Here is a 13476-nt window from a genome sequence, read left to right as displayed (position 1 = left end):
ATATATATGGGAAAAATATTTAAATAAAAAAAATGAATGTTTGTTCATAGATGGATTTTGTTTTGATTTTGATTTATTAGTTTATATATATATATATATTCCAAGAAACATGTCATGATTATTGTAACTAACAAGTTATTGAAGAATATTTCTATTATACAATTTGGCATAATTTTTATTGCAAAAAAATTCTATTACAGTAACTATATCACATTGCATTATATTATTATAAAAAGGTTGCTTTTACCATCATTACACAACTTATAAGATCCTAAAAAGTAATAACTATATATAAATAAAACTACCACTGTACACATGTAATCATTACAAAATAAGAAGTCAATTAAGATAAATAAATATAAAAATAATAATAATAATAAACTTCAATTTGTAATGTTAAATATTGGGGAAACTTTATGGTCAACCACAAACTAATATAACACCAAACAAAATATCCAATCCTTTATACAAGGCCTATGGGCACTTGTAATAAATAGCAAAACACATTACATTTCCTAAAATTAAAAAAAATAATAATAATTAATTAAATAATGCAATTGATGATCGTGAAAATGAACCACAATTGTTTCAAAAAAACATAAATTAACATAATACAATCTACGATGAACCACAATTGTTATATAATATAATCTACAAATGATACAAGAAAAATTCAGGGAAAAAAAAAACATGTAATTAAGTTGAACCATAAATTGAAAAAACACTTTGCATATAAAGCGCTACTTAGATCATGTATTTCCAGAGATAGAATTTGCTTAACACTATTGACTAAGTCATCTAGAAGATAAGATGTATAATATATTGTAGCAATAAAAATGAATCGTTATCTGTTTAATCCAAAGTAGACAAGAAAAAATTGAGATTTATACCAAAATATAAATATATATAACAAAATAGTTACACTGAAGGTATGCCAATCATGTGTTTTAACCCCACAAATTCACCTTTCTTTATTAAGATATTTTTTATGTTTGAAAAAAAACTTGTGGGAAATTTAATTCTTTGAATGAACTCTTTTACATCATTTCTTTTCTTTTTTATTAATAACCATGAAAGGAGATTTCAGTCTCCATAGATATTTGATTAGATCACACATTGCATTGCATTGCATTGATGTCACTGCAAATTTTGGCGATTCAAATTTCTTCATCCCTCCTATCATTTATGATTTTGTGTTCTTGACCTCATAGAGATCCTTGACTGTCTTCCAGAGTTTTGGTGCAATCTTGCAATCACGGATATGGAGAATAGTGCAATTTTTGACCGACAATTTAGGAGCATTTTCACCTTAGTCTCCCACTTGTCCTAGTCTTGGATTTTTGCTTTTGTTCCTCCTGCAAGCACGTTCGGCTTCACCTCATCATTATTCACAATTGTCCATGCATTGTGTCCCTCAAGCAGGGTTTGCAACTTAAATTTCCAACCAAAATAATTGGATCCATCCAGCTTGTTATTCTCATTGAGGTATGCTTCTGCTAACTAATTATTCATCTTGAATTAAAAAAAAACTTCAACCCCAGCAACTTGAAAAAAGAACCCCAAATCTTAAAAAATACTACAAATGCCAAATCCAATGAAAACTTCAATCAAAAATTGAGCCCAAATCCATTTTTTAAGAGATCACTTCAATTCCTTCTTAAAAAAACCACCCCCTTTATCAAATAATAAGCCCCTTTTTTTAATTAAAAAACAAAAAAACTTCAATTAAACCCCTTTATCCAATCGCAGAGGCTTCCTTGGAAGGCAACGCAGATTGCACTATTACCATCAACGACTACGCAGTTTTCTGTTGGCACTTCCCAATCTGCTCCATCGAAGTGGAATGTTACAACATTTATATTTGAAGAGTTAGATGGTTCTTCAAAACAGAGGTCCAGTCCTATGGGACTCCTGGTCTTCGGGAGATTAATCGCTGAGGTCAGTGCTTCACTCACAGGATGACATGCCTCGTTTTTCGGCACCGTGACCATGGTTCTAGAGTCCATGAAAACTCCACTATGACTATTGGTTGTCAAATCGAACGCACCAGAAGGGATATCCACTAATTTACCGCCAACATTGATTCCCTTCAACGCGTGTTCTGCAGATCACGTCAGGCCTCTTTGTCTTTAACGACGGAGCGGTTGTCCAAGCTTGAAGCATTGTTTTCACACTTCGACTCACAGCGCAAAGCACACGGTAGCGATCCCATCCTTTTCTCACATGGCAGTGATCAACTGTCTCATTCTTTTTGCATGGAGCAACAATCAACTGTCTCATTCTCTTTGCATGGAGCAGTGATCCAATCCTCTTCTTGCAATCACGAATTTCGATCCAAAAACCCCTTTTCTCTGGTCATGTAAACTTTGCCTCTTAAATGGGTGTCTCTTAAAATTATTGGGCTCCTCCAGCAGTGGAGCAGCGATCCAAAACCCGACAATTAGATTCAAAAAACAATCCTGACAAAATCATTCCTAGAGCAGCAATCCATAACCCGACAACTGGATTAAAATAAAACGATCCAGAGAATTTGAGAATAGAACATGATTGGCACCCTTTGAGAATGGAACACCCATGCCGTCCTGGAAAATAAATCGTGCAAGGCCAAAATTGGATCGAAGCAACTATGGCGTTGGATCCTGCATTGATTGCCCTTAGCGCGGTGGTTTAATTTATGTCTCTCAGCCTTCACTATGACTCCTCCACTTAGGGTTACAGGCAGTCCTTAGCCCTGTAGCTCTAATACCATGTTAAAAATAGAAGAATCAACTTTATTGAATCAACCTAGACAACTCACAGGTGTGGAACACCACCTGGAGACTGTTTCTACAAAACTCGTTCTACCTCACATTCATTACATGAGAATATATATATAATTTACACACAATTAGGGAAGTTGAAACAACACCCTAGAAATCAGGAACAAACTCCTAATCTAAGGTTCAGTTGAACCATCACTCCATTAATACATTTCTTCATTAATCTCAACAAAATGGCCATTTGCATTGCTGGTTAGTATACTCATTGAACACGCAACAATGATCTGCAACAATGATCTTCTCATTTCTATCCAAGCTACTAGGAGATCCAATTTAGATGCTTAACCATATCAAGTTGATCTCAGATGATTAACGTTGTTCACATCTGTGCCATTCTGATCATTGTTTTTTCAATAAACATGTTGGTCAAGTTTTTTATTTTCCAAAAGGAAATATCATCCTTTTCTATTAAAAAAACACACTAGTAATAGACTATACCTTGAAACCGAAGCCATTAAAGAATTTACATGGAAACTGTTAAGATTAATGTAAAAATGGCTTAATGGAGTAACAGTTCAAACCGAACCTTAGATTAAGATTTTGTTCCTGTTTTATAGGATTCTATTCAACTTCCCTAAATGTGTGTAAACTATAAATATCTTTCATGTAAAGCATGTAAAGTAGAGCGTGTTCTAAAGAGGCAGTCTTACAGGTGGTGTTTCACACCTACAAGCTACTCAGTTTATTTAATAAAGTTTGATTCGTATTTTGACATGGTATCAGAGCTACAGGGCTGAGGACGCCTGTACCCTGAGTGGAGAGAGAGACCGGTGCACTTTGAGGCGAGATCGGCACGGAATTTGGCACAATAATCGTGCCAATTCACTTATGGCCTTACGCGATTTTTTGTTTTGAGAACGGCGCGAGTGAGCCATTCTCGAATCGCACTTACTATTTGCTGCATGGTTTTTGTAGTGAAAAGGTTGTCGTGGATACGTTTTGATCTACTGCGTGAGGTGGATCTGTTTGGATGTCGATGAGGTGATCGGTGGCCGTGGATGAGGAGATCTACTCCTTGGGATCGATAGAGACCGAATCGCTGCTCTCATCGAATCGCTGCTTGGGATCAGAGGACGGACAGCTCCGTGTTTGAGAACGATGGATAGCTCTATGATTGAGGACTATGTTATCTGCTGCCTGCTCGACGCAGTCACATTTTTGTGCTGCTTGCTGATTGTAAGTATGGTCACGGGTTTGAGTATTTGCCTCTACTAGAAAGGTGAGGCTGGGACTGCAATTTGCAAAGAGAGGCAGGATGGTCATGGAGGAGATCTCTGCGAATTTCATTGAAATTGCCAAGAAATCAAAGGTAAATTGGGTTCCCGTTGTCGTGTTGTGTTGTGGAGTGTTGGATCTGAATCCGTGTGGAGGAGACTTGACGTGGAGGCTGCAGGTGGCGTGTAGAGATCGGAGATCGTGGAGGAGGCCACAGAGGTTTGCACGATCCTGTTTGATCGCTATGATTGAATCCCGTTTCCACCATCTTTATTTTCTAATTTGTAGGCCCGTACAAACCTCGGTTTTGATTAGTTTTTTCTTTCTTAATCCCTGCCCCGCATCGAATATGGTTATGGTCTTCGCGTCTTTTTTTTATTAATCCCTTTTTGGTGGCCCGGATGGAATTTGAAAGGAATTTGAAAGTTCTGGTTGGATTTCAAATTAAGGTTTTTAATTAAGGTTTGTTTTATTCTTTAATTAAAAAAAAAGGATGGGTTTTTTATTTTGATAAAGAGGGGCCGATTATTTTTTTTTTAAGGAAGGAATTGAAGCAATTCTTTCATGTGTTTGGAGGATTTGGGCTCAGTTTTTATTTTGGATCAGGTATTTGGCAGTTTTTTTCAAGAAGATCTGGGGTTGGTTTTTTTTAATTGTTGGGGTTGAAGGTTTTTATTCATTCAACATGAATAATCAACTAGTAGAAGCTTACCTCAATGAAAACAACAAGTTGGATGGATCCAATTACTTTGGTTGGAAATTCAAGTTGCAGGTCTTGCTTGAGGGACACAATGCATGGACAATTGTGAACAATGATGAGGTGAAGACGAACCTGGATGCAGGAGGAACATCAACAAAATCCAAGACTGAGACAAGCGGGAGACTAACGCGAGAATGCTCCAGAAATTATCAGTCAAAGATTGTGTGATTCCCCATATCCATGATTGCAAGAATGCACCAGAGATCTGGAAGACGCTCGAGGAGCTCTATGAGATCAAGAACACCAATCGATTGTTGTTCTTGAAGAGCAAGATTCTATCCATCAAGATGGAAGAGAATGAGACAGTTGTTGCATTTATTTCGCAGATCAAGGAGCTCAAGAACAAGCTGGGTGATATCGGTGAAGTTGTTTCAAATACAGATTTGGTCATGATTACCATGAATGATATGACGAACGAGTATCAAAAGTTCATCATTCGCTTGAATGCAAGAGAAAAAGCCCTCGTGTTTGAAGAATTGATAGGGATCCTCATGCAAGAGGAGGAAAGGCGACTGACTCATAAACCTCAGAGTTTAGATCTGGCCTTAATGGTGAAGAAGAAGCCCTTCAGAGGAAAGCCAAATGCAACACAGAAGAGCAGCGCAGCCCCACAGAGAAAGATGCCCCCACCTCAAGGTATGTCTTTCAATAGAAATGAATCTGTGACCAAATGTTTTTATTGTGGTAGAATCGGCCATATAGCTAGATATTGCATGAAGAAGAAGTTTGATGAAGGCCGGAAGAGACACAAACAGCATGCAGGTCATTTTGCTGATGAGGAACAAAGTCAAAACATCAGATTGTTCATATCTGATTATTCACTTTCAACTAAGGATGATGAAGCAAATACCTAGTTTGTGGACTCAGATGCATCCATCCACATGACAGGGAACAAATAGAGGTTTGAAGACTTCAAAGAGATCAACAGTGGAGCAAACATCTATCTTGGCGATGATAGAGGGTACCAAATCAAAGGTTATGGTAATATTCCCATTGTTTTTCTTGATGGAAATATTAGACATATCCATAATGTAATGCATGTACTCGGGATAAAAAAGAATCTGATCTTTGTTTCTACTATAATTGATCAGAATCTCAAGGTAGAGTTTTATAAATCATATTGTGTCATTAAAGACCTGTTGGATTGTATGAAGCCTATTTCATAAGGTATTCTTGTGGGAGGATTGTACAAGCTAAATGTCAAAAGCACACCACACCAGGCATTGACATCATCTGCCATGACTACAGTGGATTTATGGCATCAGAGGTTTGGCCATATTAATTTCAATGATTTGTTGCTTTTACAAAAAAGAGGTATGGTCAAAGGGCTTCCTATTTCAAAACCTGTTCATATTGATTGTGATGCATGTACACTGGGAAATATGCACAGAGATGAATTTCCTGTGAATACTGATAGAAGGAGGAGAGATATACTTGAGTTGGTACACACAGATTTATGCAGGCCTATGCAGACAAGATCGTTAGGTGGTGCATGCTATTTCTTATTGTTTATTGATGACTATACTAGATTTACTTGGGTGTATTTTCTCAAGAAGAAGAGCCACACTTTTGAATACTTCAAGGAGTTCAGAAGTATGGTTGAAAAGTAGATAGGTAAAAGCATCAGGATTCTCCACTCAGATCAAGGGGGAGAGTACAAGAAAGCTTGTGTACTCAAATACTGCAAAGATAATGGGATACAACAACAGTTTACAGTACCCCACACTCCTCAACAGAACGGGGTTGCAAAGAGGAAGAACAGAACCCTTGTGGAGTGTGCTCGCAGTATGTTAAAAGGTAAGAATCTTTCTAACGGATTTTGGGCTAAAGCGATTAATACTGCAGTATATCTAAAGAATAGGAGTCCAACAAGAAGTTTAGATTTCAAAACTCCTTTTGAAGCTTTATTTGGTTATAAGCCTGTAGTTAAGCATTTGAGAATTTTTGGCAGCAAAGCATTTGCCCATATCCCAAAGGAAGATAGAAAGAAACTGGATTCAAATGCCATCAAATGTATTTTTGTTGGGTATTGTACATAATTTAAGGCTTACAAACTGTTTAATCCCTCTACTCATAAAGTTTTTATGAGCAAAGATGTAGTGTTTCATGAACAGGTGAATGATGGAAGCCATAAGAGTGCTAATGAAGAATGGCACGTGCCCTTGTTGGTGGAAGAAGGAAGTGATGAATCAAGTGACAAAAATGAGCAGATGCAGCAGTAGCAATAACAGTAGGAAAGGAAAGAAGATGATGTAGCTGTCAAGCCAAGTCCAGAAAATGATGATCAGACAAGGTTTGAAGCTACCCCACCACTCAAGAGATTAGGTAGGAAAGTTCAGTTGCCAACAAGATATAGGGAAAATACCTTTATAACTAGTATGATGAATGTTGTTGAACCCTCTAGTTATAAAGAAGCTAGTCAATATAGTGAATGGAGCTCTGCTATGGAAGAGGAATATGAATCAATTCTCAAAAACAAAACTTGAGATTTAGTTAAATTACCTAAAGGCAAACAACCCATAGGATGCAAATGGCTGTATAAGCCTAAATTTAATGCAGATGGGAGCATAGATAAGTATAAAGCTAGGCTGGTTGCAAAGGGGTATTCACAGCAAGAAAGTATAGATTAGGATGAAACATTTGCCCCTGTAGCTAAATTAAACACAATCAGAATGATAATTTCTTTAGCTACCAAACACCATTAGATGATTCACGAGCTAGATGTTAAATCTGCATTTTTAAATGGGGACTTAAAAGAAGAAGTCTAGTTAGTGCAACCTGAGGGGTTTGTCAAATAGGGTGAAGAACATTTAGTTTGCAGGTTGAAGAAAGTGTTGTATGGACTAAAACAGGCACCTAGGTCATGGTATGACAAAATTGATTCATTTTTCCTGCAACATGGTTATAAAAGGAGCAAAAATGACCCTAATCTTTATACTGTGTTTGATCAAGAGGGAAAGATTGTTTTGATTTCTTTATATGTAGATGATCTAATCATTATAGGTAACATTGATAATCTCATTAAAGAAATCAAGGAGCAGATGTCACAAGTCTTTGAGATGAAAGATCTTGGAGAGCTACATTACTGTTTGGGTTTAGAAGTCTGGAGGGATTCTGGACAAACTTTTCTATCACAAAGTAAGTATGTCAAGAGCTTACTGGAAAAGTTCAGAATGGATTAGTGCAAAGCTGCAGCAGTACCTTTACAACAGAATTTAAAACTTCAGAATGATGATGGATCTAAGGAGGCAGATGCGACGTTGTATAGATAGCTAGTTGGGAGTCTAATCTACTTGACTACAACTAGGCCTGATTTGGCTTATGCAGTTAGTGCATTGAGCCAATTTATGTCAAAGCCCCTTGAGAGCCATTGGGTTGCAGCAAAAGGTGTTTTAAGGTATCTCCACGGAACCTTAGATTTTGGTATTATTTATACTGATTCATGTGATGTTAGATTGACAGGTTTTTCAAACTCCGATTGGGCTGGAAATGTAGATGACAGACGATCCATAACATGCTATGCATTTAGCATTGGATCTGGGGTCATTACATGGAGCAACAAAAAGCAGAACACAATATCCTTGTCTTCTGCGGAAGCTGAATATCAAGCTATGTGTGCAACAACATGTGAAGTAGTTTGGTTGAGGAGACTTCTCCTTGATGCTGGAGAAGAATAGAAGGTTGCAACAGTGATCAAATGCGACAACCAGAGCTCCATCAAACTTGCAAATAACCCAATATTCCATAAGAACAGAAATCATATTGATATACAGTTTCATTTTGTCAGGAGAAAGTTCAGTCAAAAGAAATTCATATTGAATATTGTAATAGTTGTGACAATGCTGCTGATATTTTTACCAAACCTCTTGGTAGAATCAAATTTGAGTTGTTTAGGGAAGTCTTAGTCATATCTGTGAATCCATTTCTCCATTAAGGGGGAGCGTTGAGATTAATGTAGAAATGGCTTAATGGAGTAACAGTTCAAACCAAACCTTAGATTAGGATTTTGTTCCTATTTTTCAACTTCTCTAAATGTGTGTAAACTATAAATGTCTTTCATGTAAAGCATGTAAAATAGAGTTTGTTATGCAAAAACAACCTTACAAGTGGTGTTTCACACCTATAAGCTGCTGAGTTGATTTAATAAAGTTTGATTCGTATTTTGACCCAAAAAAAAAAAACCAGGCATTAAAGAAAGGTAAACTGGACATTAAAGGAAAGTAAAAGTTTAAATGCGGTAGGATTTCTATTTTTCATAATGATTTGGTATTTGCCAAGGAGATGAGTGGAATTGTAATTTTTGTTTAATGGTTGAATTTATATTTAATAATTTTAATATTTTTCTAATAGGTAAATAAAATTACAAAATATATATTATTAAAAAATTCTGAAATCTTAACATGTCCAGCCTACGCGCCATATAAAGAGCACAGATTAAATTTGGGTGTATTATAATATATTGAACCTCATAATTTATTAAGGGATAGAGACAAATGATGCCGCCCCACCATTGGTTTGGCTGACTTATTATAAGTATTCATCCTCTCTCTTGCATTTTCATTCTAATCTTCCCCCACTCATAACTCAGCTCCTCCCTCGACAATTTGTTCATCCCTTCAAAGCTTCCTATTTCGTTTTCATACTCCAAATAGCAATGGCATGCCGGTCATCTGCATCTGAAATTGAAATTGAAATTGAAAGTCCGGCTCCTCCTCCCGATTACCCCCGAGCTGCTAATGACTTTGAGGCGTCGACCTCCGCCTACAATGCTGCTTCATCTGCATTTGAAATTGAAATTGTCAGTGAAAGTCGGGCTCCTCCTACCGATTACCCCCGAACTGCTAATGACTTTGAGGCGTCGACCTCCGCCTACACTGCTGCAAATGACTTTGAGGCATCGACCTCGGCCTCCACGACTGTTGATACCAATGAGAACAGCAGCATTTCTTACGGGCACGATGTCTTTATAGGCCATCGGGGCCGCGATGCCAAGAAGACATTTGCCAGCCATCTGTATCACCGCCTTCTTGTACATCATGTGCGAGCCTTCCTGGACAAACCAGAAATGCAAGAAGGAGAAAACATAAGTGCTCAGATAAAAGATGCTATTGCAACAGCCGCTGTTCATGTGGCTATTTTATCTCCTGGTTTTGCGGATTCTCGCTGGTGTCTCGACGAGCTTGTCGACATGTTGGAATCGAAGGCTCCTATCATTCCAGTGTTCTATAACGTCACACCTGCTGATCTACGGTGGACGCAGGGCAAAGATGGAGTGTACGCTGACGCCTTACGGAATCTCGAAAAGAAAACGACATATGACTCTGAAACTCAGGAAGCGAAGCCACGGTATAGCTCCAATACTATCGAAAATTGGAGAAAGGCTCTTGCTACCGTTTCAGAAATAAGTGGTTTTGAGCTGGCCGTTTTTGATGGGTGAGAATTCAACACTCCCGTTATCATATTACTTTATGCTAGCTATTTTAAAATATATAGATGGATGGATGTTTGTTTCTCACTAGTTATATATATTTTGTTTTGAATAACCAGCGACGAGGGCGTGCTGCTGGAGAAGCTGGTTGAACTTCTGTTGAAAAAGGTCAAAAAGAAAGAGAAAGAGCTCTATGTGGCCGATTATCCAACGGGTTTGGAGGAGAAGGTGAAACATTTCGAAAGTTTCTTATCGAAACTGCCTGAAAATAGACCAAAGGTAGCGGCCATTGTAGGGTTAGGTGGAATAGGAAAGACAACACTGGCAAAAGAACTCTTCAATCGGAAGAGTTCCTACTATCGTAGAACCTGCTTTTTATCTGCAGTTAGAGATACAGCTAAAAGCGGAGGAGGCTCTCTAGTTGGTTTGCAGAAAAAACTTCTTCGGAGCTTGTTTGGAAACGATTACCAAATAGACAGTATTGATTATGGTAGACAGCAGCTCATGTCGTGTTTCCGATCCTTTTCTCACGGCATGCTAATTTTGGATGATGTCGATCATCTGGATCAGCTGGATGCACTTTTGCCAGGTGCACATAAATATACCTTTTCCTCAAACTGTTTAATTTTGATTACGTCCCGGAACAAACGTGTTCTTGAAACGTCAGGAATACAATCTTCATCGATTTATCCGTTAAGTGGCCTGAATACACATCACTCCAGGGAGCTCTTCTGCCGCCATGCTTTCTGCCAGCCCCATCCGCTCCCGGGTTTTCAAGATTTTGTAGATAGTATTTTAAAGATTTGCGCTGGATTGCCTTTATCCCTAAAAGTAATAGGGAGTCATTTTTGTGGAAACACAGATGAAACTTACTGGGAGGCCGAATTGACGAGAATTAAATATGGGCATCCTGATATACAACAAATTCTTAAAATTAGTTTTGATTCACTCGATGAAGAAGAGAAACAACTATTTTTATATATTTCTTGTTTTCTCATAAGAGAAAAAATGGATAAGGCCATGAAAGTATGGGACCAATCAGGGTGCAAAGGCTTCTCTGTATTTCAAAATTTACGGCATAAATCTCTTGTTGAGGTAGACGGTGAAAATTTTATACATATGCACGATCACCTAAGAGAATTGGGAAGAAGGATCGCTGAGAATTCAGGATTCCGCATTCCTTGTTTGTGGGATCGGACGGAGAACAGAAACATTGGTAGTTTGTTGCGTATGTTAGAGCAACCAGCTGTAAGTGCTTCAGTCACTCAAGCCTTTAAAAAGAGTTTATTCAATATTTGCGGAATCCCGATGTTCAAATTCTTCATTGTTTTTAAAGAAACATAATGTTTCAATTCTTGTCTGTATTTACAGAATCACAATGTTCGCGGAATTAGCATGATTCCTAGCGCAAATCAAGAGCCAAAGTCTTATGCACCATTGCGGTCAAATATGACATGCTTCAAAAGGACGACTCATGAGCTGTTGCGGAACCCCGTGGTGAAGCTTTGCAATAGACGACACAAAACTCTTCATGATCCTGCTATTACTTTGGACAACATGCAAATTCTTATTACCGAAGACCAGCATTTGGAAAGCATTTTGAGGACGGTGGCTTTGCCAAATCTGAGATGGCTTCGCTGGTACAAGTGTGGCCACTCTTCTCTGCCTTCCTGGATTCCAGAGGAGAATCTAAGAGTCCTATACGTAGCCGGGAAAGCATTGAAAACATTGTGGCAACGCAAAGCGCAGGTAAATAAGAAATTTGTCAAGGAGTAACTTTCTGTGCGCTATCACTAGGGATATCTCGCACAGCAAAATTGAATTTCTGCATCTTTATTATAGTTTAAATACTTTAACATTTTGCAGGCACCTTTGCAGCTGCGGGAGTTAAAAATTTTGGCTCCTCTCTCAAAGCTTCCAAAGTCCATTGGACAGCTGAAGCACCTCGAAGAGATTTACATCTGGTTACACGAGCGGAACAATATGAGATCACTGCCAGATGAATTTTGTCAGCTGCCATCTTTGAAGCGTTTTGAGTTAATAAACGCTTGGAAAATGAAGTCACTGCCGGATTCGTTTGGCAATTTGGTCACCCTCGAACACCTCAGTCTGTCGTGCTCCCGCAGTTTGAAGAGGCTTCCAAATTCCTTCGAGAAGTTAATTAGGCTTAAATATCTTGATCTAAGAGGTAGCAATCGTTTGATTATTTCGACCAGAACCCAAAAAAATATAGCGAGAGGGAGGAAGCGGCACGTCCAGCAGTGGTACAAGATGGAGAAGGAGAAGGAGGATGAGTTGGAGGAGAGGGTGTGGAGGGACAAGTGGATAGACCAGCAGAGGCAGATGAAGGACTTGGGGCTGGTTCGTGAGTCGCTGGAGATTGATGAGTGGGTGGAATTTGAGGAGTGGGTGGAGTTGGAGGAGAGGGTGTGGAGTGACAAGTGGATGGACCGGCAGCGGACGATGAAGTGGAGAATACGGTCTTTCGAGTATGTGTCTGCCGCGATGACTGTGTTGGCATCACTTGCTGTGGCGTACGTGGTGTTACGATTCGTGATGTACCATAGGGCGGTGGTGTTCCCTGGGGGCTCGGTGTGGCAGCCCTTGATTCCGGTGGTGTTAGGTGCCTGGGGAACTTGTTTTGGGGCAAGATTGACCAGGAAGCTGGAAGAGAGGGGGTACGAGAGGAGGTGGGTGGCGTGGAGGGCAGAGAGGGAATGGGCGGAGAGGAAATGGGCGGTGAGGGAGTGTCCGAGGATGAGGGAGACGAGTGACCGTGCCTCTCTAAGACACTTTAGGCAGGCACTGTTGGCCGAGGAGAGGAACCAATTAATGCCTCTCCAACTTCCACCGTCTCTCCAAGAATTACATATAAAGGAATTACCTAGCACTTTTGAAAACCTCTGCAATCTGGAAGTTTTGGAATTGGATGGCTCTTTCTCGAAAATGCTGCCGCCTTCGCTCAGCGTCCTAAGTAATTTGAAGGAATTGAGACTGGTTAATTGCCCGAGATTGAAGTGTTTGCCGGACTCCCTCGGACAGTTGAGCGTGTTGGAAGTCAAATGTTGTCCTGGTCTTGTTGATGTCAGAACATTGCCGACTACGCTCATCCAGCTGAGCTTGATTTCTTGTACTAAATTGAAGAAAATAGATCTGGGCCTTTTTGGTCTTGCCGAACTTCAAACGCTAAACCTTAGCGGGTGGACAGAAGTGGAGGAACTGGCAGGCATTGAAACATTGGTATCTCTGGAGGA

Source organism: Pinus tabuliformis, chromosome 1_1, assembly GCF_031772625.1.
Source record: "Pinus tabuliformis cultivar Carrire ecotype Pingquan chromosome 1_1, CPIR1, whole genome shotgun sequence".
Taxonomy (NCBI): domain Eukaryota; kingdom Viridiplantae; phylum Streptophyta; class Pinopsida; order Pinales; family Pinaceae; genus Pinus; species Pinus tabuliformis.
Note: the sequence above shows the minus strand (reverse complement) of the source record.